General features: G+C 50.1%; 1 protein-coding gene across 3 annotated transcripts in view; it reads left to right on the top strand.

The window, feature by feature from the left end:
• The first annotated feature begins 576 nt into the window (after positions 1-576).
• LOC146809036 (lens fiber membrane intrinsic protein-like) overlaps positions 577-26,578 on the top strand; it is a 636,754-nt gene continuing 610,752 nt past the window's right edge. For all 3 annotated transcript variants that reach the window (XM_085615843.1, XM_085615841.1, XM_085615842.1), the window contains exon 1: positions 577-923. The gene's annotated coding sequence lies outside the window, so the exon portion shown is untranslated. The remainder of the gene's footprint in view (positions 924-26,578) is intronic.

Below are 26,578 nucleotides of genomic sequence, written 5' to 3'. Positions count from 1 at the left end.
TATCAACAACATAGGACCAATATGAGGCATCATAAGATTTGGGATGAGTCATAGGAATATAAAGACAGATATGCAACAGAAAGGCTCACGAAAGATATACAATTCATTAGTGGTCTTCTCTTCTCCTGTGTTCTCTCACAAAGCAGTAGAAAACCTTCAAGTACACTTCACAGTAGATAAGGATATGCTGCTTTGAAAGACTCGTTTGTTTGTTCCTTTGTAACAAACCTCCCTATATATATAAAAAAAAGAATATATATATATATAATGCTCTAATCGTACATGTCACGGTTCGAACTATTGTGTGATTTGCACAAAAGTAATATCAGTTTTTATGCATTGTCCATCATCAACAATCTTGTTGAATTGTTGCTTTTTATGTAGTTAATACATTTGATATTTCAGTATGAGCCACTTAAGCAACCGCTATGTATTTTATAGTATTTTTTGCCATCGTTTACATCATGCCATGTCACAAACCAGTATGTCTTCCATGTCTATTGGCCCCATAGTCACGTGGATGTTCACTTCGTTCACTTTAAATTCAATGGCTTTTTTCTTAGCGTCATGTGTTCGAAGTCTTTCTGAGGCCGAAACGCGTCATGGCGGTGCTTGGTATTCCAACGGAATAATAAACACTTTTGCATAGCAGATTGGGTCCGTTTTCGTCCTTCTTGTCAAACGGGATTACAAGGCGGAGTTCTTTGGATATTTTGACACCGACAAGGTTTTTCGGTGTGGGACGGACCCCTCCTTCGACAGGGCCGAGCGGCAGGAAGCCAGCTCCCGGTGTTCCGGAAGCATCCTGTGTTCCTGTTTGGTTCAGCCGCAGCAGCCCCCAGTCAGCTGTACATGTTCCTACTGATACCACAGGCGAACGGACTTTCATTGCAGTGATTGAGCCCAGCCTCGAAGGTTGTAAGGTAGGAGCTGAATGACTATACTTACCGGTGAAGGAGTGTGCTTGGGGAAGCAGTGAATACTATTTTGGCGTTTTACTGTTTTCGACTACTCCGATTTTCCCGCAACTAAAGGATACCATGGCCGCCGACGCTTTGAAAAGCCGCGAGGAAGCGGCAGCAGAAATGTTTGATGACTTACCAATTACTGAAGCAGCATACGATGCTCCTCCGATTATGGCTAAGACTGGGAGTTTTGAATTAAAAGATGTATTTAAGCAACTAGAGAAATGCATGCGTACAGAGCAATCAAAATGGTGGGAGCACAAATCGCTCTCAAGTTATTTGGAGGTGGGACGAATTCCACGTGGGCTCCGCATTATGTTGGCCCCGGGCTACGAAAACCCCGATCCTAATATGCTGGCGGAATGGGCAGAATGCAACTTAGACTCTTCAAGCAGATTAGTTAAGATTCTGATAAAATATGCGGAGAGTGATTGAGCTCCTTAAAAAAGGCTAAGACACTGATACGAACAGCAATAGAACAACCGAATATGGAGGACACAGTTCAAACGTCGACTTCTATATCAGACTTAAGTCCACCCCTGAAAGCGAGTCTGAGGGGGATCTAGCAACTGCCAACTCAAGAGTGGGTTTACAAAATTTACACTGGCACAGGAGGTGGACTGCCTGCGCCAGGATCGCAGACAAACCTTAAGACCACGCGCTCAAAATCAGAAGCAGCCCAAAGAATCAATCTCAAACGTCGCCAGCGCAGACAATGTTACAAAAACAGATGACAGCGGAAAGCCGCACTACAAAAAACAACAGAGGAAATGGAATCGCAAATAACATGCCCCTCAAATGAATCTCTCTCCATAATCAATCTAACAGACATGCACCTCACTAACAAAGAAAAGCTAATTTTATCTCTTGGCTTGTCTTATTGCCCACCCAATGATTTTAACTATGCACAAACTCGCATTGACTTATATAAATATACCCGCAAATTAAACCTACGAAAATTTCATTTACTCAACAAAATTAAACAACCCAGAGTCCAAGATGCTATGTTGTGTGACAGCGGTAGTCCGTCATTGCTTACAGCCAATGATTACGAGTTAATGAGTGATCTACAGGAGCTACATAGGGAAGGGGCGTTAGACAATACCATCAAGAGCAGTGGTAGTGAGCCTAGACTTGATATGCTTGAATTGACAGGATTCAAACCCAAGTCTACATTCAATCCGATAATGTTGCATGATAACATCGATATTTATAACGAACTGGTGAAAACCCAATTGAAAAAACTGCATATTTCAACATTACAGGCTCAACAGAAAAGCCGTAAACAAAATAACTGTTATGGCAGCCTAATGAAGAAATTACAAAGTAACTGTTAGAGTCGGGGATCTCTGGTTGGCGCAAGGTTGCCCTTGTGTCAAGCAGGAACCCTCTCCTCCACGTCAGGGCGCAGGATAACCCCTCGCGAATGACCCTTGCTCACCCTCTAGGTGCGTGGCGTGAGCAGCCAAGGCGATTCCTCAGGCGTTGTTGGTTAAGCACTTACAATCATGCACACAGTAAATACATCAATCCCCCCAGAAACGGACACCAGACTTGGATATATATAAAAATACGATTCTTTATGTAAAAATAAGGTATATATATCTCAGCAGACTTATCACAAGACCAATAACGTTTTCGCTAGGCCGCCAGGTTATACAGCAGGCAAATGTTCTGGGTTCGTAGTTTCAAATGGATACTTTGTAGTCTCTTTACTTGTAGTTCCAGTACTCACAGAGATCGGTTCCTGCGAACGGGGGAAATAAGGCGTTGCGGGCCCCGAGCCCGATACTGGAACTTCTTTCGTGATGTGGAGAGTCGGCACAGGTCGGTGCGACTCTCAGCTTGGGAAGTGTTCTTGGGTCCTCAATCAGCAGGTGTGGGCACGTAGGCAGGCGCGGCCAGCGACCCTTTAGCACGGCGGTGCCGGAGGGTCTCCACAGCGGGGGCGGCGCGGCCTGAGAGGTCCGGGGATAGCGAAGCGGGGTCGCAGGGCACGGTCAGTGCAGCTGGATGACCCGGCGTAGATCACAGTCGTCGGACGGCTTCCGGCAGGAGGGGTGATAGCGCGTTCAATGCACTCCAGTAGCAGGCGGTGACAGGGATGCAGGCGGCCTGGCCCGGGGACAGAGAGCGGCTCGGGACGGAGCGGGGCTCTCACGGGTTTGAGGCAGGCGAGCTTCTGAGTGTCACGGCCCTAGGAGGGACGATGAGGGGCGCAGTCTCTTTCCAGCGGGATGCACACACGGCTCGAATTGGAGGACGAGCAAAAGCACAGAGAACCCACTGTTCCTGGGGTTCAGTTCAGGGGGCAAGCTCAGATCAAGCCCTTGGAGAATGTTCAAGCACAAAGTAGCAAAGTCTTCTCAGTAAGTCTCTTCCTCTCCTTTCTCAGCAAGGCAAGCAGCAGGCCAGCTCCTCCAGCGTCTTCTTCTCCTTCTAGTCGGGCAGAGGTTCTTTGTGGTAAACAGGATTCTGATTTCTTAGGAGCCAGGCTCCTTCTTTTATACCATGATTCTTTTGTTCTTTAGCGCCAGGGGGCCTAGGCCTGGCTCAGTCCAGTTCTGGAGCACTTTGTTATGGTGACTCTGCTCTTTCCTTTCAGCAGCAGGGCAGAGACATCAGCCGCTCCACAGGGGGCGGCGCCGGCTTTGTTGTGGCAGGGCACAGGTCTATTCAAGAGTCAAGGTGTACTCCTCCCACCCATCCAGGTGTAATCTCTCTACCCACCACCTGGCAGCCAACCTGTCTCGGGGGATCCCCCCACCCTGCTCCTTACTGTTGCCAGGCAGAACACACACACACACAGCAGAGGCGGACTGAGATGGTCAGGTCAGTAAATACTAACTTTCTAAAAGTAGTATTTACAAACTCAGGATATTAAAATAAACTTGACTACAAGAAGTATTTTATCATCCTGAGTTCAGGCATACTAAACTTGACACTTCTACCATGCTCTCTGAGTCCACTGGGGTCACAGCGTTGGCGGGATCCCGGCAGCCCATTCTGGCCTATGGAGAGCAGGTAGCCTTCAATAGTGAAGAACGGAAAGGGCTGTAATTCACTACTAAGACATGCCACACACACCAGGGCATGTCTTACCTTATGCCTACAATGCACCCTGCCCTTGGGCCTACCAGAGGGGTGGCTAATATGTAGGTAAGGGAAGGTTTAGGGACTGGCAAGTGGGGGCACTTGCGCAGTCAGCGCGACGGTCCTGGACCGCGCACAGGGTCTGCGGTGGCAGACCCTAGACACCTTTTACAAGGCCGCTTCTGTGGGTGGCGCAACCAGCGCTGCAAGCCCACCAGCGGCATTGGCATTCACGAGCCCTGGCACCCCTGGTGCACTTTACTGGGGACTGACAGTGAATCCAATAAACCAATCATGGACATCAATTACAGGTACACTTTACCTAGGGAGCACTTGCACTGCGGCACGGATTAGCCGTGGCGCAGTGCCCTGAGCGGACAACACCAGCAAAACAATCGAGGCACACCATCAAAAAGTGGAAGGGAAACTCACGCCAAGGTGCCAGGTCTAACACGTGTCCCCTCCAGCTGCAATGTGGGGAGAACTACCCTTGCCCAGGGGGTTCCTCGTCACTAAGGCGGAAATACCTGGACAGACCGTCAGCGTTGGCGTGATCTGTACCAGGACGGTGTTCCACCGTAAAGTCCATACCCTGTAGGGAGATGGACCACCTCAACAGCTTCGGGTTTTCACCCCTCATTTGCATCAACCATCTGAGGGGCCTGTGGTCCGTCTGAACCCGGAAGTGAGACCCAAACAAGTAGGGTCTTAGCTTCTTCAGCGCCCAGACCACAGCAAATGCTTCTCGCTCAATTGCACTCCACCTACTTTCCCGTGGAAGTAACCTCCTACTGATGAAGGCTACGGGTTGGTCCCAGCCCTCCTTAGTCATCTGTGAGAGAACAGCCCCCACACCATGCTCTGAAGCGTCTGTCTGGACTAGGAATTCCTTGGAGAAGTCAGGGGCCAAGAGCACGGGCGCCGTGCACATGGCCGTCTTCAGGGTGTCGAAAGCTTTCTGACAGGTGTCAGTCCAAATCACGTTCCTGGGCTGCTTCTTCGAAGTCAGCTCTGTCAAGGGGGCAACGATCGTTCCATAGCCCTTGACAAACCTCCTGTAGTACCCAGTGAGCCCCAGGAAGGCCCTCACTGCGGTCTGCGTCCTGGGGGGTTCCCAAGCCAGGATGGTTTCAATTTTGGGTTGCAAGGGTGCCACCTTGCCACTCCCCACTTGGTGTCCCAAGTACACCACGGAACCCTGCCCGATCTGGCACTTGCTTGCCTTGATCGTGAGGCCTGCTCGGCGCAGCGCCATCAACACTTCCCAGAGGTGGCGCAGGTGTTCAGGCCAGGTGGCACTGAACACTGCGATGTCATCCAGGTAGGCGGCACTGAACGCATCCAGCCCAACCAGTACCTGGTTGACCAACCTCTGAAAGGTGGCAGGGGCATTCTTCATCCCAAATGGCATGACTCGAAACTGGAAGTGCCCATCTGGTGTAGAGAATGCGGACCTCTCTTTGGCCCCATCGGTCAAGGCGATCTGCCAGTACCCAGACGTTAAATCAAACGTACTGAGGAACCGGGCAGCCCCCAGCCGATCAATGAGCTCATCAGCTCTGGGGATGGGGTGCGCGTCAGTCTTCGTGACTGAATTGAGTCCTCTGTAGTCCACACAGAACCGGAGTTCAGGTGTGGCTCCCGGCGCAGCAGCCTTTGGGACCAAGACCACGGGGCTGGACCAAGGACTGCTGGAGGACTCAACCACCCCTAGCGCAAGCATTTTGGAGACCTCCTCCTTGATGCAAGCTCTGACCCTGTCAGTTACCCTGTAAGCCTTGTGCTTCACAGGTAAGCTGTCTCCTGTGTCCACATCATGGACGCACCAATCTGTGACACCAGGAACCAGGGAGAATCGGTCGGAAAATTGTCCCAGCAGGTGGCGGCAATCTTCCTGTTGTTCGGGCGTCAGGGTGGGTGAGAGGTTAACTCCATCCACTGACCCATCTTTCTCAGAGGCCACTAAGAGGTCAGGAAGGGGCTCGGTCTCCTCTTCCATTCCATCATCAGTGGCCAGCAGCATGCCCACTTCGGTCCTCTCTAAGTGGGGCTTAAGGCGGTTAACATGTAGGACCCTCAAAGGGTTCCTGGGAGTCTGCATGTCCACCAAGTAGGTGATAGGACTTTTGCGCTCCACAACCTCAAATGGACCTGTCCACTTATCCTGAAGTGCACAAGGCTCCACTGGGGCCAAGACCCACACCTTTTGTCCAGGTTGAAGCTCTACCAGAGTGGCATTCCGATCGTACCACCGCTTCATCTCCTCCTGGCTGGCTTCCAGATTTGCCTCAGCAAGTTGCCTGAAACGCCGAGTCTGGTTTCGGAAGGCCAGCATGTAACTATATACATTCTGGGGAGGTTTCCTGGGAGATTGCTCCCAGCCTTCCTTTACCAAACTCAGAGGTCCTCTTACCGGGTGACCATACAGAAGCTCAAAGGGGCTGAATCCTAGAGACTTCTGTGGCACCTCTCGGTAAGCGAAGAGCAGGCATGGCAAGAGGACGTCCCACTTACGCCTCATTGGACCGTCCAGGCCCATGATCATGCCTTTGAGGGTTCGGTTGAATCTCTCAACCAACCCATTTCCTTGGGGGTGGTAAGGAGTGGTGAACTTGTAAGTTACCCCACACTCCTTCCACAGGGATTTCATATACGTGGATATGAAATTGGTCCCCCTGTCGCTCACCACCTCTAGAGGGAATCCCACTCGGGAGAAAATTCCCATCAGTGCCCGTCCCACCACGGGGGCCGTCACTGTCCTCAGAGGGATGGCTTCAGGGTACCGGGTGGCATGGTCCACCAAGACCAGGATGAACCTGTTGCCCAGGGCTGTCTTGGGGTCCAGAGGCCCCACAATATCAATACCCACTCGTTGGAATGGCGTACCGACCACAGGGAAAGGTTGCAGAGGAGCCTTGTGCTTCCCTCCGCTCTTACCACTTGCCTGGCAAGTCTGACAGGTTCTGCAGTAGGAATCTGAATTCTTATGCATTTGGGGCCAGTAAAAGTGGGTGACAAGCCTGTCATAGGTCTTGTCCATCCCCAAATGTCCTGCTAACGGCACATCGTGAGCCAGCCCCAGTAGGAAGGTTCTGAACTTCTGGGGTACCACCAGCACACGGGCTGACCCAGGTTCAGCAGCCTTAGGCTCGGAATACAGGAGGTCACTCTCCCAGTACACGTAGTGTGTTTTGGCCTGAACACCGTTGGCCTGGTCTGCAGCCTGTTGCCGCATACCAATGAGAGAAGGGCATTCTTTCTGCTCCCTGCAGAATTCCTCCCTGGAGGGACCTCCTTCTTGCTGCCAATGGGTCAGCTCAGGCAGATCTCCCAGTTCGGCAATCTGTTCCCCGGTAGGCTCCAGAGCATCCCCCTCAGGGTCTACTTCCTCCTGGGCCGTGGGAACTTCGGGGGCCGGTTTCCCGCGCCTCCTGCGCCTTCTCCCTAAGGCCGGTTCCTGGACCTCTCCCTCAGGCTCCAGGACCCTCTCAACACCCCTACTGGCTGCCATGGACCGGGTGGTCACGCACGCCCAGTCGGGTAGACCCACCATCCTCAGATGCGTGGTCTTCTCCACCTTTTCCCAAGGGGAGCTCTCCAGGTCGTTCCCTAGCAGACAGTCTACAGGCATGTCAGTTCTCACAGCGACTTGTAGAGTACCAGAGACCTCCCCCCACTCAAAGGGAACTTGAGCCATTGGACAACGACTCTCTACGTTGTCAGCATTGACAACCCTACAGTAGGCATTGGGTACAATTTGCTCTTGAGACACCAGGTGTTGCCTCACCGAGGTCACGCTGGCTCCTGTATCTCTAAGAGCCTCAACCTTCTTTCCATTGATGGTCACCACTTGCCCATATTTCTTAGTGTTAGAGGGCAGGTAGGTTACAGGGACCATCTCACTGTCTCCTAGCGAGACTAGGGTCATCTGCCCGGGACCCCCACCCTCCTGGACTGCTACCTCCTCCCCAAAGTTAACACTAGCTACTTGCCGGGGTGGAGCACCAGTGGGTGCGGTCTTACCAAACAGGCGACACTTAGGATCAGAGGCAATGTGACCCGGGTCACCACACCTATAACAATTGAAGGGCCCCTTTGGAACAGGTCTACCTGTCGGGGCCCCGTTCTGCTGCGGGGGTGGGGGAGGCTGAGAACCCTTCTGCTGGTTCCCTTGGGGATTACTTTGGGGGCCTTTTTGGAACCCTTTCTGTTTACCCTTGTCCCCCCCACTCTTCTGCTGGGGACCCTGCCCACCTTTGGCGGAGTCTCCCACTTGACCCTTGTGGACCCTGGTGCTGAGCCAGCGGTCCGCCTCCTCAGCAAGCTTCCTCGGGTTGGACAGCTTGCTATCTATCAGGTGCTGGCGTAGCTCAGGAAAACATTGACTGGACAAGTGCTCCCATGCAATTAAATCAAGCAGCCCTTGATAATCATTCACTTTGCTACCCTTCACCCAACCATCCAGCGCTCTGCAGAAAAAGGTCACATATTCCACATACGTACTCTCAGGGATCTTCTTGGTCTCCCTGAACCTCTGTCTATATAGCTCAGGAGTTAACCCATACCTGGTCATTAAAGCTTCCTTCATATGGGGGTATGAGGTTTGGAGATCTAAGGGTAAATCTAACAGTGTGTCACGCCCTTCAGCAAGGAACCTTCCCCACAACCCCGCTCCCCAGTCTTTCTCAGGGACCCGGTGTGAGGACATGGCCACCTCGTAGGCCCTAAACCACTGCCCTATGTCATCCTTTCTGAAATACTCCTTTACTACATCTTTGGGGATGTACACCTTGGACTCTACCTGCGCTGGTGGAGTGCTGCCACCAGAAGGAGCGGTGTCCAAACTTTTCGCCTTCAGCTCCAACTCCTTCAATCTTATATCATGATCCATTTGGCGTTGTTGTGCCTCCAGGGCCAACTTCTGCTTTTCCATTTCCATTTGTCCGGCCAACTTTGCCATCTCCATTGCATGCGCCCTGTCGGCTGCCCTGTCTGCCAGCTCCTCTGGCGACCGGACTCTGCTGGGCTCCTCAAGGTTGTCGGGTGGAACGATGTCCCCCGCATTCCGTAGGTCTCGTGACTCCTTCCAGGCTCTCAACGCCTTGGTGTACTGGGGCTTCCTCTTGCATCCAGCATGGGGGACCCTGAATTGTACACTGTAGCCTTTCAATTGCTCCATCGTGTAGCCTTCCAGTCTCTCCCAATCCACCTCATCGATTCCAGAAATCACAGAGAGGGCCCTCCCAGCGGAGTGTGAGCCAGGCATGGTTGCAGTAATGGCAGATGTCTCAACAAAGTTCAACAATTACAAACCTGTGGCTGCGTTATTTGGTCTGCTCTCACTATCTGGTGATTAATAATTCACTGTATGCAAATTACAAGTGCAAATCCGAAATCCCAGCCGCTGCCAACAATGTTAGAGTCGGGGATCTCTGGTTGGCGCAAGGTTGCCCTTGTGTCAAGCAGGAACCCTCTCCTCCACGTCAGGGCGCAGGATAACCCCTCGCGAATGACCCTTGCTCACCCTCTAGGTGCGTGGCGTGAGCAGCCAAGGCGATTCCTCAGGCGTTGTTGGTTAAGCACTTACAATCATGCACACAGTAAATACATCAATCCCCCCAGAAACGGACACCAGACTTGGATATATATAAAAATACGATTCTTTATGTAAAAATAAGGTATATATATCTCAGCAGACTTATCACAAGACCAATAACGTTTTCGCTAGGCCGCCAGGTTATACAGCAGGCAAATGTTCTGGGTTCGTAGTTTCAAATGGATACTTTGTAGTCTCTTTACTTGTAGTTCCAGTACTCACAGAGATCGGTTCCTGCGAACGGGGGAAATAAGGCGTTGCGGGCCCCGAGCCCGATACTGGAACTTCTTTCGTGATGTGGAGAGTCGGCACAGGTCGGTGCGACTCTCAGCTTGGGAAGTGTTCTTGGGTCCTCAATCAGCAGGTGTGGGCACGTAGGCAGGCGCGGCCAGCGACCCTTTAGCACGGCGGTGCCGGAGGGTCTCCACAGCGGGGGCGGCGCGGCCTGAGAGGTCCGGGGATAGCGAAGCGGGGTCGCAGGGCACGGTCAGTGCAGCTGGATGACCCGGCGTAGATCACAGTCGTCGGACGGCTTCCGGCAGGAGGGGTGATAGCGCGTTCAATGCACTCCAGTAGCAGGCGGTGACAGGGATGCAGGCGGCCTGGCCCGGGGACAGAGAGCGGCTCGGGACGGAGCGGGGCTCTCACGGGTTTGAGGCAGGCGAGCTTCTGAGTGTCACGGCCCTAGGAGGGACGATGAGGGGCGCAGTCTCTTTCCAGCGGGATGCACACACGGCTCGAATTGGAGGACGAGCAAAAGCACAGAGAACCCACTGTTCCTGGGGTTCAGTTCAGGGGGCAAGCTCAGATCAAGCCCTTGGAGAATGTTCAAGCACAAAGTAGCAAAGTCTTCTCAGTAAGTCTCTTCCTCTCCTTTCTCAGCAAGGCAAGCAGCAGGCCAGCTCCTCCAGCGTCTTCTTCTCCTTCTAGTCGGGCAGAGGTTCTTTGTGGTAAACAGGATTCTGATTTCTTAGGAGCCAGGCTCCTTCTTTTATACCATGATTCTTTTGTTCTTTAGCGCCAGGGGGCCTAGGCCTGGCTCAGTCCAGTTCTGGAGCACTTTGTTATGGTGACTCTGCTCTTTCCTTTCAGCAGCAGGGCAGAGACATCAGCCGCTCCACAGGGGGCGGCGCCGGCTTTGTTGTGGCAGGGCACAGGTCTATTCAAGAGTCAAGGTGTACTCCTCCCACCCATCCAGGTGTAATCTCTCTACCCACCACCTGGCAGCCAACCTGTCTCGGGGGATCCCCCCACCCTGCTCCTTACTGTTGCCAGGCAGAACACACACACACACAGCAGAGGCGGACTGAGATGGTCAGGTCAGTAAATACTAACTTTCTAAAAGTAGTATTTACAAACCCAGGATATTAAAATAAACTTGACTACAAGAAGTATTTTATCATCCTGAGTTCAGGCATACTAAACTTGACACTTCTACCATGCTCTCTGAGTCCACTGGGGTCACAGCGTTGGCGGGATCCCGGCAGCCCATTCTGGCCTATGGAGAGCAGGTAGCCTTCAATAGTGAAGAACGGAAAGGGCTGTAATTCACTACTAAGACATGCCACACACACCAGGGCATGTCTTACCTTATGCCTACAATGCACCCTGCCCTTGGGCCTACCAGAGGGGTGGCTAATATGTAGGTAAGGGAAGGTTTAGGGACTGGCAAGTGGGGGCACTTGCGCAGTCAGCGCGACGGTCCTGGACCGCGCACAGGGTCTGCGGTGGCAGACCCTAGACACCTTTTACAAGGCCGCTTCTGTGGGTGGCGCAACCAGCGCTGCAAGCCCACCAGCGGCATTGGCATTCACGAGCCCTGGCACCCCTGGTGCACTTTACTGGGGACTGACAGTGAATCCAATAAACCAATCATGGACATCAATTACAGGTACACTTTACCTAGGGAGCACTTGCACTGCGGCACGGATTAGCCGTGGCGCAGTGCCCTGAGCGGACAACACCAGCAAAACAATCGAGGCACACCATCAAAAAGTGGAAGGGAAACTCACGCCAAGGTGCCAGGTCTAACAGTAACGACAATTTGATCATACGACAATCAGATAAGGGAGGTAACGTTGTCCTCTGGCCAAGGAAAATGTACATGGATGAGGCTCTTCAACACCTGAATGACCGCCAATGTTATAGGCGGGGTGATTGGGAAACGGTAAAATTGGCATGGAATAACTTTAACACCAAACTACTATCGTGGAAGAGTGCTGGGCTACTAAGTAGCGATGAATTCAAATTTCTTAAAGTCAACCATCCAGTAATCCCTGCCTTCTACCTGATCCCAAAAATCCATAAAGATCCTGATAAACCTTCCGGGAGGCCTATAATTTCTGCTAAAAATAGTATCATGGAGAACACTTCTCGATATATTGATTTTTTTCTTCAAGAACATGCCAAAAGTTTACCCTCATACCTGCAGGACATGGGGACTTTTTAAGAAAGATCGATACTATAGTTTGGCAAGATGACTATTTATTGATTACCCTCGATGTCACTGCTCTATATACCAGCATACATCACATGGATGGGGGCAGAGCAATTGAACACTATTTACAGACCAAACCAATCTATATGTTACAACACAATAGAATGCTGTCTGACATGGTTATGACTTGTTTAAATAACAACAATCTTTTATTCCAAAATCAAGTATTCCAGCAAATGAGAGGAGTAGCTGTGGGGACTTGCTTCTCCCCCAGTTACGCATGTTTGCACATGGGACTGTGGGAGGAGCAGGTCCTCAAGGTCAAGTTTGGCAATGTCATGAATAACCATATCATAGCGTGGTATCGTTACATCGATGACTTATTCCTTATTTGGAAGGGATCTGAGGCAGCAGCCAGCTCTTTTATTGAAGAGCTCAATATAAACAACCTCAATCTGGAGTTTACATCACAGATTAGTGGGGTTTCCGTACATTTTCTGGATGTAGAAGTGTATATCCACAACAACCAAATGCAGACTCGACTACACCGCAAATCCACAGCAGGCAACACGGTGCTGCATGCCTCCAGCCATCACCCCAGTCATCTGATACGTAGCATCCCATATGGGGAGATGCTGCGCATCAGACACATTTGCAGCACAGATGATGATTGCAGTAGAGGGCAATATGAAAGCAAACAAAGATTTCTAGCCAGAGGTTACCAGACTAATATGCTAGATGCTGCAATCAAAAAAGCTAACACCATCTCTCGTGACACCGCACTCTGTGGTAAGACTAGATTGGTCGGCCTACCCAAAACTCCTGATGGCACCCCAGATCCACCTAGATTGATCACCACGTACAATCGCCAACACAACGAACTATGCATGATCTTGAACAAGCATTGGGCGGTTGTTCGGGGTGATCTAGTTATTGGCGAGACTCTACCCAAGGCTCCTGTGATAACTTTTCGCAGAGCACGCTCAATGAATGACATGCTTGTCAAGAGCAGCCCAGAAATTATTTCCAACAATACCTGGTTACAGTCAACTAAAGGTTTCATCAAATGTGCCTCTTGCAAAGCCTGCAAATTGGGCAGAAATAAAACATCGTACAAAATTCCATTCAACGACGTCCCTGTTATCATCTCCAAAAAATTGACTTGTAAAAATGATTTTGCGATCTATGTGCTGGAGTGCACGTGTGGTCTGCAATACATTGGTAGCACCAAATTGCACGTGCACACGCGTGTACTCCAGCACATGAGAGCTATCAGTAACCACAATGCAACTTATCCTGTTGCCAGACATTTCAAAGAGACCCATGATAGCTGTCTAGAACATCTGAGTTACTATGTGGTGGATGCGGTCCCCCCACTTCATTGTGGCGGTGACCGTGAAGCTTTGCTCAGAAGATTAGAAACTGAATATATCATTGAATTTGATTCCAAAACCCCGAACGGTCTTAATTCAAGTGAAGATTTCTTCACTTGGCTTTAAATATTAAATTTTTCTGAAAAATTCACAGTCTTATGCCATTTTCACTATAGCCACTAGCACTAATTTAAATATTACTGCCCCCTTGCTGAATTGGACCATTCGGTCATCTAGAGGGCATATGTTAGTGGCTGGTATTTTATGAAATACTAGTATTTTTTAGCATCATGTTAATTAACTGAGTATTTTTTGTCGTTTACATTTCACTCCTTTTTTCTCTTTTTTTCGTTTTTTATTTTTGATTCTTATCAATGAATTGTGACTAAAGAGGGCCGATTAGTAGGGAGTATCAAAGTGACAGCTTTCAGTGGCACTGTACAGAAATAACTCCCCTTCTTATATATAGACAAATCAGTATAACCTTTTGATAGGGGTATTTAGTCCTTTCTACATGATAGGCATATCCTTGTTTTCCCTACTCTACCTATACATAAGGGATATGGCATATAGGGTGGATTTTTAGATATTTATGATTTAATAAATATTTATGAGTGATTTTAGAGGTTATCCTACCGGGATTGGTTTTTAATGTATGTGCACATTCGCACTTCATTCTACCTATTTCCACTTGGAATCATGGCTTTTCATCAGATGATTAGGCATTGGCTAAGCGGCTTAATCAGATTAGGCCACTTTTAGGGTAACATTGGCAATCCCATGGTTTATAAGGGGCAAACTACTGTTGTTGAATGGCAATCATCTGGGGCAAATTGGAGATACTATTGCGGTTGGGAGGTTCATAGCAATGTTACATCTAGGTTGTTGTTGGAATTATCCAGTGTGTGTTACTTGAAGATGACAATTGCACTAATAATATTGTGTCCTCTTGTTTTATTTATGGGTTGTTGTTTTAGAGTATATATAACTAATGGCAATATAGATTATATTTATTTTATTAGTAGGGTTCATGATTTCAAATATGTATTTTGCATTTTTTCATTGTCCCCTATACCCATATGTCTTCCATACTTTTAGCCCCACTGTGGGGCTAAATTAACTGCACTTTAATCCATGCTGCTCTAATCGTATATGTCACGGTTCGAACTATTGCGTGATTTGCACAAAAGTAATATCAGTTTTTATGCATTGTCCATCATCAACAATCTTATTGAATTGTTGCTTTTTATGTAGTTAATACATTTGATATTTCAGTATGAGCCACTTAAGCAACCACTATGTATTTTATAGTATTTTTTGCCATTGTTTACATCATGCCATGTTACAAACCAGTATGTCTTCCATGTCTATTGGCCCCATAGTCACGTGATGTTCACTTCGTTCACTTTAAATTCAATGGCTTTTTTCTTAGCATCATGTGATCAAGGCCTTTATGAGGCCGAAACGCGTCATGGCGGTGCTTGGTATTCAAACGGAATAATAAACACTTTTGCACAGCAGATTAGGTCCGTTTTCGTCCTTCCTGTCAAACGGGATTACAAGGCGGAGTTCTTTGGATATATAGGGGGGGCCAAGAGGTCTGGTAACTATGGGGCCTTAAACTGGGGACACAGTGAAGGATTTAGAGAGTGGCATAGACATCAAGGCCCATCTGTGGGCTTGAAGGTGGCGGCAGTGTAATCATGCGGGAACTGATCGATATCAGAGTGGACTACATGGCCCAGCATTCCTCGCTTCTACCGCGACGAGCTGCCTATTTAGGCGGGTTCCTGGGAACATCTATGACCCAGCATCCTTTACTCTGAACGAGAGGAGTGGCCCATATTGGGCGGGTCACAGGTAACTGTTAAGGGAAGGTCCACGGTACGCACAATTTGGCACATCTTCGCCTCTGAGGAAGAAGCAATTGAATACTTCGAAACACGTCAGGCTCTTTGATGTTGCCGAACTGTTTCAGCAATTGATGTCCCTGCACCTCTCATACCTATTAAAGGGCTTGTACCGACGAACTGTGTCAGGGTTACTCCCACTGCAGGGAAACCTTTGAGCGACGATATATATATATATATATATATATATATATATATATATATATATATATATATATATATATATATATATATTTATGTATATTTATATTACCTACTGGCAGTCGCCAGGAGGTAGTTATAGTTAGGACCAAGTTTCCATAGGAAGAGCATTTTTTGTTTTGCTTATAACTTTGGAGTCGTTTTATGAATCTTCATGAAATTTTCCAAACTAATTCTTTGTTCATATCAGCTCCTATGTGTACAGTTTGGGGGTGATTCATCAAGGGGGGGCCGAGAAAAAAGGGGGATCCCAAAACATGTTTTCTCCATGCAATTTCCAAAGGAAATGTTAGACAAGGCTACAAGCCGTACAGGTGAACGGATTTACCCCAAATTTGGCAGGGAGAAGGGTCTTGGTCTTGAAAGCACGCTTTTGTTTATTTGGTGTAAATCCGTTAAGTAGTTTTTTAGAAGTATCGAAATTTCCAGATATCGATATTTGGGAATTGTGCCATCTGATTGGCTGAGGCGTTGCGAGCACGAGCTTGCTGCTTATTGGCTGCGAGCGGTGCGAGAGGTTGCAACTAGGAAGTGTTGGCAGCCATTTTATGATTCTGTTGAAGTGAGTAAGGGGAAAAAAGGGCGAAAAGAGTAGGAAAGAGGAGGGTAGGAGCGCTGTGAGCTCTGTGGGGTAGTTAGGGGGTGCTACACAGGGAGTGTGAAGCGATGTATTCACCCCTACCCGTGTGAAAGGGCTATTTTGCCCAGAGTGAGATGGTGCTGAGGTGAGGTGCCGGGACTCTCAGGGATGAAACCGTGAGCTGATTGCTGTAAACTGATGTGCTCTGGGTGCTGTAGCATACTGGCCGCTGTAGCATAGCTGTGCAAGTGGTGTTAGTATGGGTTTAGACTATAGCTCTGTGAGCTCTGTGGGGTGGTTAGGGTGTGCTATACAGGGAGTGTGAAGCGAAGTATTCAGCCCTAGCGGTGCGAAAGTGCTGTTTTGGCCAGAGTGAGATGGTGGTGAGGTGAGGTGCCGGTACATTCGTGGATGAAACCGTGAGCTGATTGCTGTAAACTGATGTGATCTGGGCGCTCTAGCATACTGGCCGCTGTAGCATAGCTGTGCAAGTGGTGTTAATATGGGTTTAGACTAGAGCGGGAGTGGGTAGCAAACTACTCATCCCTACCGGTCTGAAGACTCGAATGGAGTGCTTTAGCAAGCAGGAATAAAGAAATAATCGTGAAGAATATAATGCAGGATGTTGCAATGCCACAGAAGACAAATGGTGAAATCAGGTATGTTTAAGAAAGTGGCTGTGTGGGATAAAGCAATGGAGTCTGCAAGTTATATAGAAAGTGTCTTTATTTAAGTGCCATAAATGGACCCACTGGTGCAAGAGCTAAGGCATCCAGTGGAGGCAAACTCCAACCGCTTCTGCTGTATTCAAACCTAAGCTCCTGCATAAGTCAATTCCACATTACATGTTACAGTTCCATGTGACATAAACACTACCTATTAGACATGAATGACTGTAAATTGTAGAATGAAAATAAAGGTAGGATACGATTACCACACTGTGCCAACCAGTTCCTAAACAATGCCGTGTTTTTTTATCTTGATCGCCAGCTCGTGAGCAGAGGCTGAGGATGAGCTAATTTGTGTGAAAGGGCTTCGTGGATAACAGGCAGGCAGAGAGACGTGTGTACAAAGAATAGACATGGTTTCAAAATGGATGTTGGGTTTAGGCTAATTTAGCAAGTAAATAGCGTATTTGCATAGGCCATACATTATCCATCCCGGTTAGTCTGGAGACGTAAGGGCCAATAATGAAAACAGAGTTCAAATGCCTAAGCATACTTAGAAAGTTATTATATGAAAACAGTTCAATTGAAGTGTATTAAAAAAATGTATAGGAAAAAGTTGGAAAAAATCAATCCAAGAATAAAGTGAATTTCTTACAAGTCTTGGAGATTGCAGTCCGGAAGTTCTTCAGCGGCTTGAGATGCGTAATGTTCCAAGAGGCGATTATTGCCATCGTGTGAGAAAAGCAAAGTGATCCAATTCATATCCTCGAAGGGACAGTAATGTTCCTCGAATGTTGGAGAGGCAATTTGAATTGGCAGGGAATCTGCAATGTTTTTTTTTTTTTTTATCAATCTTTTTATTCAACATAAAGAACATTGGTCATGTTATACAGGTCCGATTGGTTATCTCGCAAGGTATACTTGCATCAGTGTGTACGTACGTCAGTATATAATGTTCAAAATAGCAGGCGCTGTTACTTAACATACAGTCTGGTTTACGTTGAACAGTGGTCTTCTGGGGAAGAAACAACTGGTGGCTCGCAAATTACCCCCCGGTATACATTCCACTTTGTCCAAATCAATAACCATTTTTTGGGGCTTCCCCGTGCAACATATACAGTTTTTTCCCGCACCATGCACCAATCCATATCATCTTTCCATTTCTTTAAGGTGGGAGGTGTAGCGGCCCCCCACAGCTGCGCTATGTTGCGCTTGGCCACTCTCTGCCCCAGTGCGACCCACAACCTCCCATGTATAGGCAAATCTGTGGGCTCCCACACATTCAAAAGGCATCTCTTTGCTTCAGGCAACAAGGGCACCCCCCACACCACAGTCATTATTTTCAACACCCCCCTCCAGAAACTATGAATGACCGGGCACTCCCAGAGCACGTGTAGGAATGCGCCCTGCATTCCACAGCCCCTTCTGCAAAGCCCATCTGTACTACTCCCCATGTGGATCAATTGGGTCCCTGATAAGTAGACTCTGTGCAGAATCTTCAGCTGTATTAATTTCAATTTTGCAGAAATGGCCACCTCCCTGGGGGAAGCGAGTGCCTCCTGCCATTCCTCATCATTTACCTCCAAACCGTCTCTTACCCACTTCTCCCTGAGCGCTGCGAGGGGGTCTGGAGTGTGGTGGATGATCTTTTTGTACGTAAGTGAGATACATTTTTCGGGCAGGTGCCCGTCTAACAACCTGTCTTCGAGTGGGGATGCCTCGGGGAGCGTCGTACCGGCACATATGGCGGTCTGTAGGGCATGCCTGATTTGCGTATATCGAAAGTGTTCTGACGCCGCCATTTCATACGTCTGTTGCAGTGTGTCAAATGGCACCACACCCTCCCTCCCCCACAGGTCCCTAATGTGGGAGATGCCGATCAGGTCCCAGTTTGCAAACCCTTTCGTACGTCCCAGTGTGCCTAGTCGCTCCGTATCCCACAGCGGGGTTGCTAGTGTAAGTTTATTGGCCCATCCCAGGGCTTTAGTTGCCACATGCCAGACCTGTACCGCGTGTTTGGTAGGGCCTGTGAGTGGAAACCTGTTTGGTCTAGAATACAAGGATCTTGTGAAGTCGCCCCCCGGAAGCAACCACCTATCCATTCCGTATGCCGGGTCGTCTCCGTTGCTATACTGGCATTGGTTTATTGCTGCCAGGTGTGCTGCCCAATAATACTTCCTAATGTCAGGGAGGGCTATACCTCCGTCATACCAGCCGAGTGTGAGTTTGCCTAGTGCAATTCTGGGTCTACCGTCCCACAACAAGTCTCTCTGTAAGGATTCCACCTCCCTAAAGAACGCTGGCGGCATCGCATCTGGGTAGTTTTGAAGAGCATACAAGAATCGAGGCAGAGCCATCATTTTGAAGAGTGCCGCTCTCCCGAGTAAGGATATGGGCAACTCCTTCCAGACCTCCACGTCTCGCCTGAGCCTTTGCAAGGGGGGAATCAGGTTTTGGTCATATCGCTTCCTAACGTCAGTGGTTATGAATATCCCCAAGTAGCGGAAACCCTCGTCCGCAATCTGAATTGCGCAGCCTCTCGGGAGGGAGGGGGCCGCTCCGTGGAGCATGTAGATCACTGACTTGCTCCAGTTAATACGGAACCCTGAGTTTCTTCCGAAACTGGCGAAAATGTCTAGAATCACTCTGAGGGAACGGGCAGGTGAGGCCAGATAAAGAAGTATATCGTCTGCATATAATGATATCCTGTCTTCCCAGCCCTCAGTCCACTTGAGGCCGCGGATGGTCACAGTTTGGCATATCCACGCCGCAAGTGGCTCCAGAGATAGTGCGAATATCAACGGGGACAAAGGGCAGCCTTGCCTCGTACCTCTGCTGAGTGGAAAGACCTCAGAAGTCTTGTTGTTTACTGAAACAGTCGCAAGTGGTTCGGAGTACAATAGACGCACCCACCCCAGAAACTTGGGTCCAAACCCTAATTTCTTAAGCACCGCAAAAAGGTATGCCCACTCGAGTGTGTCGAACGCCATGGTTGCATCCAATGACACCACCATAGCATCCTCCTGGATTCCAGGGCAGCGCCCCAGGACTCCATGAAGTCACCTGAGGTTGAGTGCGGTGTTGCGGTGAGGCATAAAGCCCGACTGGTCCGGGTGCACTAGCTTGGTGATAACTGTACGTAGCCTGTTAGACAAGACTTTAGCCAGTATTTTGGGCTCCGCGTTAAGGAGCGATATGGGTCTGTACGAGGAGCACTCTGTTTTCGGCTTTCCTGGTTTGGGAATTGCCACCAGAGTGGCTATGCGCTGGTCCCGAGGAAGGATCCCCTGTTTGTTACTATCGTGAAACATTGCCTTCAGGTATGGCGCTATCCTATCTGGTTTAAGCTTGTAGAGCTCAATTGGGAGGCCGTTGGGCCCCAAAGCCTTACCCCCTGTGAGATCCCCTATTGCTTTGGTAAGCTCTTCTGTCGTAAGGTCGTCTTCCATTCGGTCTAGTTCCTGATCTGTCAGGGTGGGCAACTGAATGTCAGTCAGGAAGGCAGCAGAGTCGTCCTCCGTGAGGTCCGACTGCCTCCTATACACCTGTTCAAAGTGCAGGGCGAGTTCATTCACTATGTCGCCCGGCTCAGTCAGGAGCCTCCCCGAAGTGCTCATGAGTTCAGGCACCACCCGCTGTTCCCTTTCTTTCCTATCCAGACAGGCTATTAGTTTGCCCGCCTTGTCGCCATGATCGTATATGCGCCCATCCCTATCGCGTGCCAGAGTTTTCGCCGCCTCCATGGCGATGTCCTTATATTCTCTGGCCCTGATTTGTAATCGGTGTGTAATATCCTCGTCAGGGTCTCGGCCTATTCTCTCCTCAAGTTGTTTGATCGCGTGCTCTATCTCGGTCAATTGTTTTTCTTTTTCTTTACGCCTACCCGCGATGAGGGAGAGGGCCTGCCCCCTCAGGACTGTCTTGAACGCCTCCCACAACGTGGCTGGTGAGTCCACCGTGCCTTCATTATCTATGAAGTATTGGTCAATTGCTTTTACCAGCGTTGCTCTAATCTCCGGGCCTTTAAGGTACCATGGGTTTATCGGCCTTGAGCCTCCGGTTCTTCTATCCCCCATTGTGAAGTGGACCCAAAGGGGTGAGTGATCCGAGATACCCCGTGGCAGATGCGTAATGTCTGTCGTAGTCATGTCAAATTGTGCCGTGGTGAGTATGTAATCGAGTCGAGACAGTGTGTGAAGGTATATCCCCTGCCTGTGGGGTGGTGTTTCCGCCAGACGTCCACAAAGCCAAATGCATCAATGAATTGGGGGAGCCACTGCTGCCCCGCTCCAATCTCTCGCGGGGGGTGTCTATCCCATTCCCCTGAGACCACGGAGTTGAAGTCACCTCCAATCACAAGGTGTCCCATGGGTAAACCTAATAGAAAGGCCCCCAGATCTTTATAAGTTTGCGCTTGCAGCCCCGGCGGGATATACACCGCAACTAATATGAGGATTCTGCCCTCCCATTGCCGTGCTGCTGCCACATAACGCCCCAACGGGTCCGTCCATGTGCGCTGAACCGCGAAGGGGAAGGAGTGGCGCACGAGGATCCCAGTCCCCCTGGATCCCGACGTGAACCCCGCATGTACTATCATTTTGTAGCCCCCTCTGTTGAGCGCCCTACAGTTGTTTCCCATTAAGTGGGTCTCCTGCAATAATGCAACGTCCGGGGAGTGTCTTCTAAGGTATTGCAGCACAATGCTTCTTTTAATTTTGTCCCCCAACCCGTTGACGTTCCAGCTTATCAGTTTGAGACTTTTATCCCACTGCATGTGAGTCAGAGAAATCAAATTGTAAGGCACCCTGCGATAATCTCGTTCGCTGACTGTATGTCTGATGCTGTATTTTCTTTTTTTGACCAATAAACCCCCAGTGCCCCCTTTCTCCTCCCCGTTCCACACCCCAACAAACACAAAACCCCAACAGTTTCAACCCCATCGTCCCACCCCCCCTCCCGGCTACCCTGCCACGTAGGTTCCAAACTACCCACATCCCCAACTAGCAGAGTGCCTATCGCCCCAACGTGTGAACTACTGTGTCGTGGGAAAGCGGACCGCAGCCGATCCGGCAGCTAAAGCCCCTTCCCCGTAGTGAACTGAGCTGTTGCCATGCAGGTGATCACGGGTTATTACTAAGCACCCTCTTAGCGGCCTGCACCGCAGTAGGCAGAGCGTCCCTGTCGTTACCATGTGTCTCTGGTTCGGCCCAAGTGTCTGCCTTTGGGGGAACGTATATTAACAGGGAAAGGTTGGATCGTGCTCCCCGGGAAGCAAGGACCCACCCACCAGTGTCCCCTCGGAATCGTCCCCAACAATGTACATTACGGTTTGTAGTCTTCTTCAAGGCAGCACTTAGCTGGGTCACGGGTCCAAGTTTTGGTTCAATGGCTCCCGAGCCAGGCTGCTGGACCGCGACCTCCATGTGCGTTCTGCATGCTGTCCCTGTGCACCGTCGTCACCCCTTGAGGACGCCCCTCGACTTGCCGATGCTGTCTCTCTCCCGGCGTTTCTGATGCGTTTTCGGAGATCCGCCTTTCCGTCCAGCCAGTCCTGTACTTCCCGGGGGCTTGTGAAGAAGAGTGATTTCCCGTCCACAAGAATCTTCAGCTTCGCAGGGAAGAACATCATGTATGTGATCCCGCGTTGCCGCAGTGCGGCTTTCACCCCTTCAAAGGACCTCCTCTCTTGCTGCACCTTTAGCGTGAAGTCCGGGAAGAACCTAATAGTAGCATTGTCGTATTGAACGTCTCCCTTGACCCTTGCGGCCTGCAGGATAGCATCCCGGTCTCTATAGTTCAGAATCTTTGCAATGATCGTTCTGGGAGCCGCCCCTGGTTTCGGCCTCGGGAGCAGCGCTCTGTGTGCCCGCTCCACCGTGAAGAGAGAAGAGAGTCTCTGTGGTTTTAAGTGATTTAAGATGAGGTCCTCCAGGAAGAGGTCCACGCTCGGCCCCTCCAGTCCCTCCGGGACCCCCACCACTCTAATGTTGCTGCGTCGTGCCCTCCCTTCTTGGTCCTCGAGCTTCGCCGCCATTTGGCGGTGTTGGTGGGTCAAAACGTTTATTCTCTCTTCCAGTCTTTTGGTAGATGTCTGAAGTTCAGTGACATTGGATTCTGTTTCTTTGACCCGGTCAGAGGTTTTCTGCATATCAGCCCTCATGAGGTTCATTTCAATCGACATCTTATCCATTTTCGTTTCGAGGGTAGTCCCCAAATTCGTAATGGCCGCCATGATGGACTGTAATGACGGTTCCGATTCCTCTTGACGGCAGTCGTGTCCCTCCTCGGACGTCTGGGAGGCCTTCGGGAGCGTGTATTTGTCCAGTTTGTTGGACTGCACTGCGGAGCTGTATTTAGGCCTCATATTTATAGGAGGCTGATATGGCCGGCCCCTGTGAGTGTCACCCCAACGGCTGCGTACGAGCCCTCCGGCGCGGTGCACCCCACTTCCGCCGGCTAATTCGCACCACTTCCGCACTCAGCCCGGTACGGCCCCGTCAGCAGGCGCCCGGTAGTCCCGCCTTTCAGCGCGGTGTTCCACCACACATCCGCCACCCGGAACCGGCTTCAGTCGGAGGTGTCTGGCCCAAGGGTGGACCACCACGTGTTCCTCTTCTGCCCCCGGGCCGTTCACAGAGTCCCTCGTTGACAAGTATCTGCCGCCTGGAGGGCCGCACAGGCCACCGGGGGCGCTCCGACGCGATTCCACACAGTCACACCGCGACTCCCAGGCAGGCCAACCTCCAAGCGCTCCGTGCAATCTAGGCTTGTGATCCGTCGCCAATACGCGGTCCTTCTACTGCAGGCCACTGTATTCCCAACTCAGCACACGCAGGGCCCACCCAGGCTGTCGCGATGCACAGTGAACTAGCGCCCACCCGGGGCAGCACCACAGGGCCCCAAAGATCCGCTCCGCTGCCAACTTCCTGTAGTATGCTGGGGAGCTAGCACGCTGGTTGGTCTGGGGCTCACCCGGCACTTATCTGCCCCTTTCACCTCCGTTGTCCCAGCTGCCAGTCTTGATTCCCCATTAGTGGCTCTCGGTGATCGGGGGTGGCACCGGGCGTCATTTCTGCCTTCACTGGGGTCAATTATGGCGCCGTTGTCTTGGCGGAGCTGCCTGGCTGCCGCCCACTGCACCGCTACTCTCAATGTCTTCCCCCAGAGGACCCAGGGGTCTCCGGGCGCCCGATGAAGGGGCCGCCGTGCGCCTCACCTAGCTGCGCCGACGGATCTCAGGCAGACACTCACGCGAGCTCCGCCCCTCCCCAGGCTCCGAAATGGCGGCGGGTCCCGGCCAACAACTCCGGACCTCGTGGCTCCTCCGATCGTCGTGGGCTGTATGAATGCGACATCCGCGCTCTGCCCTGCTCACCGTCCTCTCCAGTGATTGAATGGTGGGACCCTCCGCCCGGCGACTGCAGTCCGCTCCTCGCCAAGTCTGCCGATTCTCCGGTGGGTGACACTTTCTCTAGCCGCCTGGTGCGGGGGTGTTTAAAATGTCTATGGTTGCCCCCAGCACCCCTTATGGCCGGATTTTAGCGGATTTAAATGGGTTAAGAGCTCCCGCTCTGGCGGAGCTCCGAAGTTAGGCTGCCATTGCAGTCGGCGCCAAGCCACTCCCCCGAATCTGCAATGTTTTGAAAGGTCGCACGTTGCAGGAGATCTTTCGCGGCTGCGCAGAAATCCCATTCCGCCAGGATACCTTTTTGCGTTGCATCCGCCATTACTCCACTGCCCGAACAATCAAGTTCATGGTTTTCAAGATACTCCATTATCTGCTGGATATCGGGAGCATTTGCTGGGATGTTGGCAAGGCATAGATCCAATCGCCAGTTGATTGGGCAAGTTTTGCAATAAAAGGATGGTTGCATGCAGATTGTACATGTGTAAATAAATGTCATGTTGTAGCTGGGTCCGATAATAGATAGAGGCAGGCAGCCGAAAAGTTGTTCCATTTTTTCACGGTATCGATGTAGCTTCGTGTAGAGGCGTATTCTGTCGGGCATGCTTGTTACCACAGGGAGCGCAGCCATTTTTAACAAGCTAAAATAGTAGCAGGAGGGCCACAAACAGAGCGAGAATTATGGGCACTGTTTCTGTTATTCCAGAGTTGATCGAATGAATGAAGTCTGGTATTAGTCTAAAAACAGTTTGATAGCCTGTGACAAGGCCGGAGGAGACAGTGTTAAAAAAGTGTGCCAGACCTTAAATGTCACATGTGTTGAAAATTGTGTAACAATTCACAAAGTGTAATGGGAGGTTCGTATTTAAAAGGGAGTGTATTTTAATTGAAGTTCGTGTTATCTGCAGTCGATAAATTACTGTTGGAGAAGTGAGGGACACTTCTGTTTGAAACAAAAGCGCTTTCAGTTTACTCCGTTTAATAAAATCTGTTTTAGATATTGAAGGCCAAGTTGAACTTTGGGAGTTGCTTTGTGTGGGTGGGAATAGAGATTGCCAGAGGAAGTTATCCGGTTTGAAACAGTGAGGATATACGGTATGCCAGCTCACATTGTGTACCAGTCCATGTTATTAAGAAGCAGATAACTGCCGTTAGAAAGCTGTGTGAATGTTGGTCTGATTGTGGGAGTTGGCGTGCTTTTAAGAAAGCACGCAAGATTGGGGGCTGTAAGGTTAGAAGCGTGGTGCAGTTGGACATTCTTGCATAGTAATGAATGACTGCCATTGTGGTCCCACTTTTCACCTGTGAGAAAGTTCTGTATCCTCTTTAACACAGCGATATGTAAATGGGAGAAACCACTGCTCATAAATAAATGCGCTACCTTATATAATCACATACAACATGACAAACAACATGTATACCTAGCAGACACAACAACACTATGTACTGTGGGAACCGTGGCTAGCCATGTACACAAACAAAACATAGCACCTCTGCCACACAATGCAGAATGCGGGGAGAGATGGGAGCAAAGTATGTGCGAAGGTGGCAAGTGATTATAAAAGTATACAATGCAAAGTGTTGAGGGGATGTGCCGGACAGACTTGAGTATGCAGAGCACAGATATGTACATGTCAACATACACTGATGGTCTATTGAGTGAAGTGGACAGTGGACGCAACCATGATAGTACAGTCAGTAGGGAAGATTACGAAAACATAGCGCGTACGTGCCCCCTCCCCCCCCAAATCTTTAGCGTAGTAGGCTGGCTCGGTGTACGCAAGGTTAGCGTAGGGGTATGAATAAAAGGCACCTTTTTCTGGGTGTGGTTCTCTTCCGGAATGGCGAACATGTCTATCAGGTCTGCGCAGCTTACACCGCCACGAGGCTGACGCCGTGAGCGAAGGTGGCTGCGGGAATAATTCTCTCAGCCTGCTGGTACCCAGAAACTGTCATTGCCGCTGCGACGCACATATGGCCCACAGCTCACCTTTCGACACCGCCGTATGTGAAAGAGGGCCCACCACGTGCCGGTGGTAGCTTTTGGGCCGAGGTCTGCGAGCTGGGAAGGCTCCTGAGATCAACGGTGGCTACCGCGACACATACAGACAGCGCCCAGCCTGAGGCCCAGCTTCGTGGAGTGCTCTGTATACTACTAACACAGTAGTCCAACAGGTACCAACAGTGGAACGGTGTCTTGATCCCACAATGAACGATGTTAGAACTGCATCTGAGAGTGCAGATGAAGGAACTCCCTTAGACCAGGTGTAACCAACTCTAGGTCCCAACAGTGAAACAGTGTCTTGATCCCACAATGGACGATGTTAGAACTACATCTGAGAGTGGAGAT

The sequence above is a fragment of the Triturus cristatus genome, chromosome 7, assembly GCF_964204655.1.
Source record: "Triturus cristatus chromosome 7, aTriCri1.1, whole genome shotgun sequence".
In the NCBI taxonomy this organism is placed as follows: Eukaryota; Metazoa; Chordata; class Amphibia; order Caudata; family Salamandridae; genus Triturus; species Triturus cristatus.
The sequence above is the reverse complement of the archived record's forward strand: the minus strand, read 5'-3'. Positions and strand labels throughout refer to the sequence as shown.